The sequence below is a fragment of the Gekko japonicus genome, unplaced genomic scaffold (genome assembly GCF_001447785.1).
Source record: "Gekko japonicus isolate JY-2015 unplaced genomic scaffold, Gekko_japonicus_V1.1 scaffold2221, whole genome shotgun sequence".
NCBI lineage: Eukaryota > Metazoa > Chordata > Lepidosauria > Squamata > Gekkonidae > Gekko > Gekko japonicus.
In genome coordinates, this window is record NW_015174336.1 from 77,475 (window position 1) to 84,394 (window position 6,920).

The following is a 6,920-nucleotide window of genomic DNA, read 5'->3' on the forward strand; positions in this document are numbered from 1 at the left end:
AAAACTAAATAAACCCATGTTAATTTAAATTTAAACTCTGGAATTAAGAAAATGGATTGTTGTTCTTGAGGATATAAGGCCATTTCTATACCTTGGTTACAGACCATTAACTTCCTTTGCTAATCTCATAATGATTAGTAACAATTAAGAAAACCAACACTTCCCTATAAATGTATTATTTGACATAATTTGTAAATTCTTATACTTCATGGTTATCTTTTGTATTTATTGCTTTAGAGTAATTCCATGATTCATGGCATTTTATTTGTGTAAATTCTTTGAGTAGCTCAAGTCCTCTAGTTCAGGGGTGGCCAAACTTGCTTAACATAAGAGTCACACAGAATAAACATCAGATGTTTGAGAGTCACAAGACATGAACAAATATTACACACACATTTTATTGAAAAATATGCAAATTTGCTTTTTATTAACGTTAAATGAGACTACCAAAAATAAAAACGAAAGGGGTAAAAATAGATCTTGATAATGATATTTATTTGTCCAATGATATTTATTTGTTTGCTAATTATATTTATTTGCCTAAGAGAGAAAGAGGGAGAGAGAGAGAGGTGGAAAGAAAGGGAGAAAGGGGGGAAGGAAAGAAAGTAAACAATTGGGAGGGGAGAAGAAAAGGAGAGGTGGGAAGAATGCAGCATTAACTTTAAATGTGTTCTCCAACCCCCTCCCCCACACCAGCTGGCTTGGCTTGGAGAAGGGATTTAAAGAGACAAATGCCTTCTCCAAGCCAGCTGGTTTGGGGAGGGGGCTTTGAAAACACATTTAAAGTTAAAAGTTGCTTTCTTTCTCTGCCCCCCCCCCTCAGCTCAAGCCTACCCAGGGAAGGGAACACTGGCTGGGGAAGGGAAGACCGATCAAGGAGGCATGCCTCCCCTTCACTTCCCCAGCTGCCCTGCCGGGAGCTGCACAATATGTGTGAAAGAGCCACATGTTGCTCCCGAGCTGCAGTTTGGCCACCCCTGCACTAGTTCTAACACAGAACAGAAGTTAGGGGAAGGAAATGGTTTTTTATATATAGACACATCAGAAAGGTTATTCATATAAGCAGTGATTATATCAAATCCATGCAAACATATTCTCCCTGGGGGCATGCAAATATGGAAAAGACATGATGTTTCATGTAATCAGATCTGGATATTGATGATCTAATGCATATTTCAATACATATTGTTAAATGACAAGCATGTGAAGACATACACATGTGTTTTAATTAAGCATTTTAACTGTATGTCCAGGTAGAAAAAGTAACTATACACTGAACATCAGCTTGAGGTAATGTTTTACACTCGGGTAATGGGCAGTAACCAATATTTAGCAAATACTATCCTATACACAGACGAGGACAGTACTAGCTAAATATTGGCAAGTGCCCATTGCCCAAATGTACAGCATTACCTCAAGGTGATGTCTGGCTGATATTCCTATGCCTATAACGACTGTACAACAGACAAGTTTATTCTGTCATCCCAAACAGAAGCACTAAAAAAAAACTTGTGGTAACATAACAACAAACCTTTGTCACATGTTTTAAAACATACCAAGCCATCTCCTTTAGTAATAATCATAATCTGAAATATATGTTTTGCCCTCTGTTTTACAGAGGACATATATATATATAAAAGTCATTTCTCAGCATTAGATTACGTGCTATGGTCTCCAAGAAGCAAAGCCTAGGATGGACTATCCTAATAAGAACAAGCATGATCCTCAATGGCCAGATCACAAGGATACAATGAGAACGCCAGTCCCTTCCCCCACAAGCACATTATGCTGTCAGGTGCATCCCTGAATATTTTCCACTATGTGACTGCGATTATAATGGCTACAGTGGAAAATAAAACAAAGAAGTAGTAGTAGTAGTAGTAGTAGTAGTAGTAGTAGTTGGATTTATACCCCGCCCTTAATTTAGAGTCTCAGAGGAGCTTACAATCACCTTCCCTTCCTCTCCCCACAACAGACAACTTGTAGGTGGGGCTGAGAGAGTTCTGAGAGAACTGCTCTTGAGAGAACAGCTCTGAGAGAACTGTGACTGATCCAAGGTCACCTAGCTGGCTGCATGTGGAGGAGTGGGGAATCAAACCTGGTTCTCCAGATTAGAGTCTGCCACTCTTAACCACAACATCAAACTGACTCTCACTGTTGCAGTGAGGCCAATATCTGCTTTCTACTCCTGACAAAGGTCTAGTTCTCATCGTCTGGGACCCAATGGGTACATGACACACTTGAAATATTCCAGTCCTAATTCCACATATGTGCCATGATGTAGTTTAGGTTTAGCAAGGAAATCCCCAACTGGACCAGCTTTTCAACTGCTCTAAATCAATAAATGTATGTTGATTTCTACTAGTAGAAACTTCTAGTCAATCAGTTTAGCTGTAAGGATGGAAATTGTTCCTCGGTGATTGAATATGTAGTCTAAAATTTTCACATATGATACACTTGAGTTTGGGGCTAAAAATGAGAAGATGGGATGGGAGAGACAGATGGCAACAGAATGAGAATATGGAAGAAAGAATAATGGAAAATTTCAGGTATCTTACAGTGCGATATAGTAGCTTTTGCTTACATACAGGTTTTACTGATTAGTATTTCTATGCTGTTTGCAGTCTGATATGTTGGAATAAACATTTGCACAGGGTGTCCTAAAGGCTATATAATATGAAAAGCAGAACACTCTAATGAATTACTTGCTAAAATATCTTAGAAGTAGGCTTTGAACTACTGAACATAATTAAATCCTGCTAATATCAGAATAAAAAAGAAAATACTGTATACTCCTTCAGACATTTCCTCTTACTACTGTGTCAGAGGCTGAAGAAAAGATATAGGGAGAGATATATAGGAAGAGCTGCAGAAACAATTACAGGCTTGTGAGCGAATACAAAATGAAAATTTCAAAAGCTAAACTAATGTCAGTTCAACTCAGTGAATCCACATGTGGAAATGGACTTCTGTATTCAGACAAGTTTTTTGTGAGTGTGGGATTTTGACCGGTGAATCCAGGCCCCAGATATGTCAGTTGTCTTTACTCTGACAGCACTGATCATTTGTCGGGCAGAGGAGGAAACAGACTCCACCTTCAAACAAAGAGGTTGCCAGTATCATCTTTATATCCAGTGATTCAGTATTGGGCAGTTAAGGCTCCTATAAAATATGCTTCCTAAGATATCATCAGTACTATCTATTATGTTTTCATCTCCTCTTATGCATAGTTCTCTTCCACTGTAGCCTAACATCAAGTGAGGGAGGTTAAGTTAGGCTAGGCGGTGTGTGTATACAACTGGTGCATGGTCACTCAGGGAACTTCTAGTTCACAAAAAGTGGTCAGCACTGTCTGCTTAGACAGCATTAATTGTATCTATGGTGGTCGAGGCATTCAGCACAACCAAATTAGCATGCATCCAGCCTGGATTACAGCTCATGTCTAGAGCTAGCTTGGTACTAGAAATCTTTACATAAAGACATACATTTTCATTCATGCACATCAAAATAGTCATTTATGACAATGAATGCTCTATACAGCCTTTGGACTCTGTGATTTGAGAAACATATTTAAAAATGAAGCTGATGTAAAATGAGAAGAATATCTGACACTTTCCCTGCATGGCTGTGGAAAAAAACCCTCAGCCTAAAATATGAGACACGTACTGTATGAGTGGAAACACGTAAACTCCTTTTTGAGATTTGGTGATGCTGGGTGAAAGCTGTAACTATAATATTATTTTCTCTTTTTGTTTGGTTCTATCCATTTCATCTCTTTTGTCCTTTCAACCCTAAAGAGGAGGAAAAACAGTGGTGGAGAAGAAAAAGTGTGAACTGTAAATGTTAAGGGGGGAAGCGAGGAATAAATTATTTGAATTCAAGCTTCACTTCTCCTCTTGATATTTCCTCTCTACCTAGCTTCCTTTTCAAAAAGTACAACCATAAAAATATTTATCTATACCAATATTTATTTATAAAAAATACTTATTTTTTCTTAAGTCTCCCCAGCTTTCTTACCAAAGAATTATCAGAATCAGGACTGTACAAGATAGAGTACCTCCAAGAAAGTACCCTGCATGCTTCAACCATGATGTTGTAATTTCTATCACATCACAATCTTTTACATATTTCATTAATCACAATGGCCACAGATATCATTTTAAATTTTTCTTCAAGGATCCATGCAAAGTGATGCAAGGAGCTTTACTTGTTGGAAAGAAAGGCAGGCAACAACTGTGTGCAAAGAAGCCAAGGATTAGCTGTTAATTGCCAGGGTTCTGAAAGGATGCTGAGATTCAGCTCTGCCAATATCACACTTTGTTTGCTGAGACATGGAGATTTTCTTTTCATTAATGGATTTTTGGCTGCTGGGAAACCAATGTTTGCAACGTTAAGAATTAGGACGGAAAAATGACTTTTCTATCTGTAAATATGTAATAAATGATTGACATATTAACAGATTTCAAAAACATTACAATAGATATATTCTTTTTGTTGTCTATCACAGAATCAGCACCATAGTCCTTTTTGAGAGAAATATCAGGAATACCATATGCTATTTTTAGAGGGAATTCCCTACTAACTGTACCATATTTTGTCACAGTCTAATGGATTTATGCAATCTTCCTTTTGCAAATGTTATTTGGTGTTTACTGGCTGCCAGATTAATTATATAGGTCAATGGTATCTATGATAAATATTCACAACACTCCTCCCCCCCATCATATTTAAAAACAGAATAATATTCTGGAAAACTTTCCAACTATATTGTAGAAGCTCCAACCTACCTTATTGCATGCACCAAATCAACAACAGAATGAGATCTACAATGCCTATTAACATCTATGGTATCAACTTCAAAGTAATTTAATGCAACTCCCCAAACAACCCCCCCCAAGCTTTTAACAATCCCTCTCACCCAAGGTTCTCAGAACACTCAACATATATGAAGATGCCTCAAAGTGCCATTGAGACGAATGTATTTTTATTCCCATATCAACATACCCATATCAACATCAGCAAACCTGCGTACTGACCGTATGGTGACTTGCCTGCCTGGTGTGAAGGTAGCGGACATTACGCATGTTTTAGATAGGCTGGTAGACAGTGCTGGGGTGGAGTCAGTGGTCGTGGTACATGTTGGCACCAACGATATGAGGAAATGCAGTTGTGAGGTCCTGGAGGAAAAATTTAGGCTCCTAGGCAGGAGACTCAAAGCCAGGACCTCCAAGGTAGACTTCTCAGAAATGCTACCTGTTCCAAGTGCAGGGCTGGAGAGACAGGCACAGATCAGGAGCCTCAATCAGGCCCGTAGCTACCATGGGGCCCACCCCCCACGGTTTTTACGGGCCCCTCCCCAATCCTTGGCTCCCCCTCCCCCCCACCCATGGCAAGCATGCACTCCTTCCTCCAGCTCTAGGCTGGAACTGCACGCTCATCTCTCCACATCTGCGGCAGAAACTAGCCTGCCTGCCTGCATGCCTGCTGAAGCTGGCCTCCTTTGATTACCATGGAGCTCATTAACATAAAGTAACAGGGGGTTAACCCTTCCCCAGTCAGCAGCTCCCAAGCATAGGCCTGCCCTGTTTGTGGCAGCCTCCAGACTCCTCGCTTGGCTGGAGGCTGTCTCGGGAGGGGGGAAGGTGGCCCCTGTCCCTGCCCCATGCACCCCGGCAACTCTTCACCTGCTCCCATCCCCTGACTCACTGCCGGCCGGGCCAGGCCGGGCTTCCCTTGTAGTTGCTCCACCACATCTCCGGGGGGGAGGGGAGGACCCCGAGCGTGTCAGCAGCTGGCACAAGGAGGTGGAGGTGCGGCTGGCCGCACTGCAGGCACATCTGAGTGCACCCGCGGGACATGCATGCATCTGCCCTCAGCCCAGGCCGCTGTGAGACGTGTCGCCCGCCAGGCCAGGCACCAGCAGAGGGAGATGGCGTCCGGTGCAGCGCCGGCCCCCCTGGGCATCAACTGGCCACATTTTCCCATCGGCCGCCTGTCCACAAGTCCCAGCGAATGGTGAGGTGCAACTTGCATCCCCTGCCTCCTTCCCTGGGCCTGCCTTCGGGCGTCCTCGCAGCTGCCTTTGAGAGCAAGGCCACTGATCTCCCCGGGCACCAGTCTGCCTCTGCTCCCAACCCTGAGGGAAACCACGTGCGTGTGCAATGGGTGCTTCGCGAGCCCCAGAGCCTGCGCACTTCCCGGTGGAGTGGGCCCCGCCGCATGCAGTCACTTGTCCGGACTAACACCTGCTCCTTAATTAATCTTGATTTAATTGGCTGGTGCCCCCCCAGGCCCCCTCCCCCAAAACTCCTTCACTATGGGGCTGGTCTCAATGTGTGGATGAGACAATGGTGAAGGGAGGAAGGGATCAAATTTGTTAGGCACTGTTTTTGGGAAGAAGAGGGAGCTGTACAAAAGAGACGGTCTCCACTTGTCCCGAGAAGGAACCAGGCTGCTGGTGCTTAAAGTCAAAAAGGTGGCAGAGCAGTTTTTAAAATGAATATTGGGGGAGAGCTGACAGGAGGTGAAAAGTCTCTGGTTTGGGATGGCTCACCTCAAAGAGATGAAGAAGTAACTGCTACTTTTCTACAAGGAAATGGATTAGAATTGTCCACTGAGACTAAGACAAACAATATGGCCTGCCTGGCAAGGTCTCGAGGCAGCAGGAGGAAGGTTGCGGCCTTAACATACATGGGGAATTATAGATGTTTATATACAAATGCTAGAGGTCTCTGAGGTAAAATCAGGGAGTTGGAATGCTTGGTGTTGGGGAGGAAATACACTGTGGGTATTTCAGAAACTTAGTGGGATGAGCAAAATCAGTGGGATACAGTGATTCCTGATTATAAATTATATCAGAAGGATAGGGGGGAAGGGTTTGTAGGTGGGGTGGCTCTGTATGTCAGAGAGGGTATACAGTC

The 6,920-nt window shown here is 42.7% G+C and overlaps 1 protein-coding gene across 1 annotated transcript in view; it reads right to left on the minus strand.

Moving 5' to 3' along the window:
* Positions 1-6,920, minus strand: part of MYT1L (myelin transcription factor 1 like) — a gene marked incomplete at its 3' end in the record, with an annotated part of 148,380 nt that overhangs the window by 38,930 nt on the left and 102,530 nt on the right. The window lies entirely within an intron of this gene.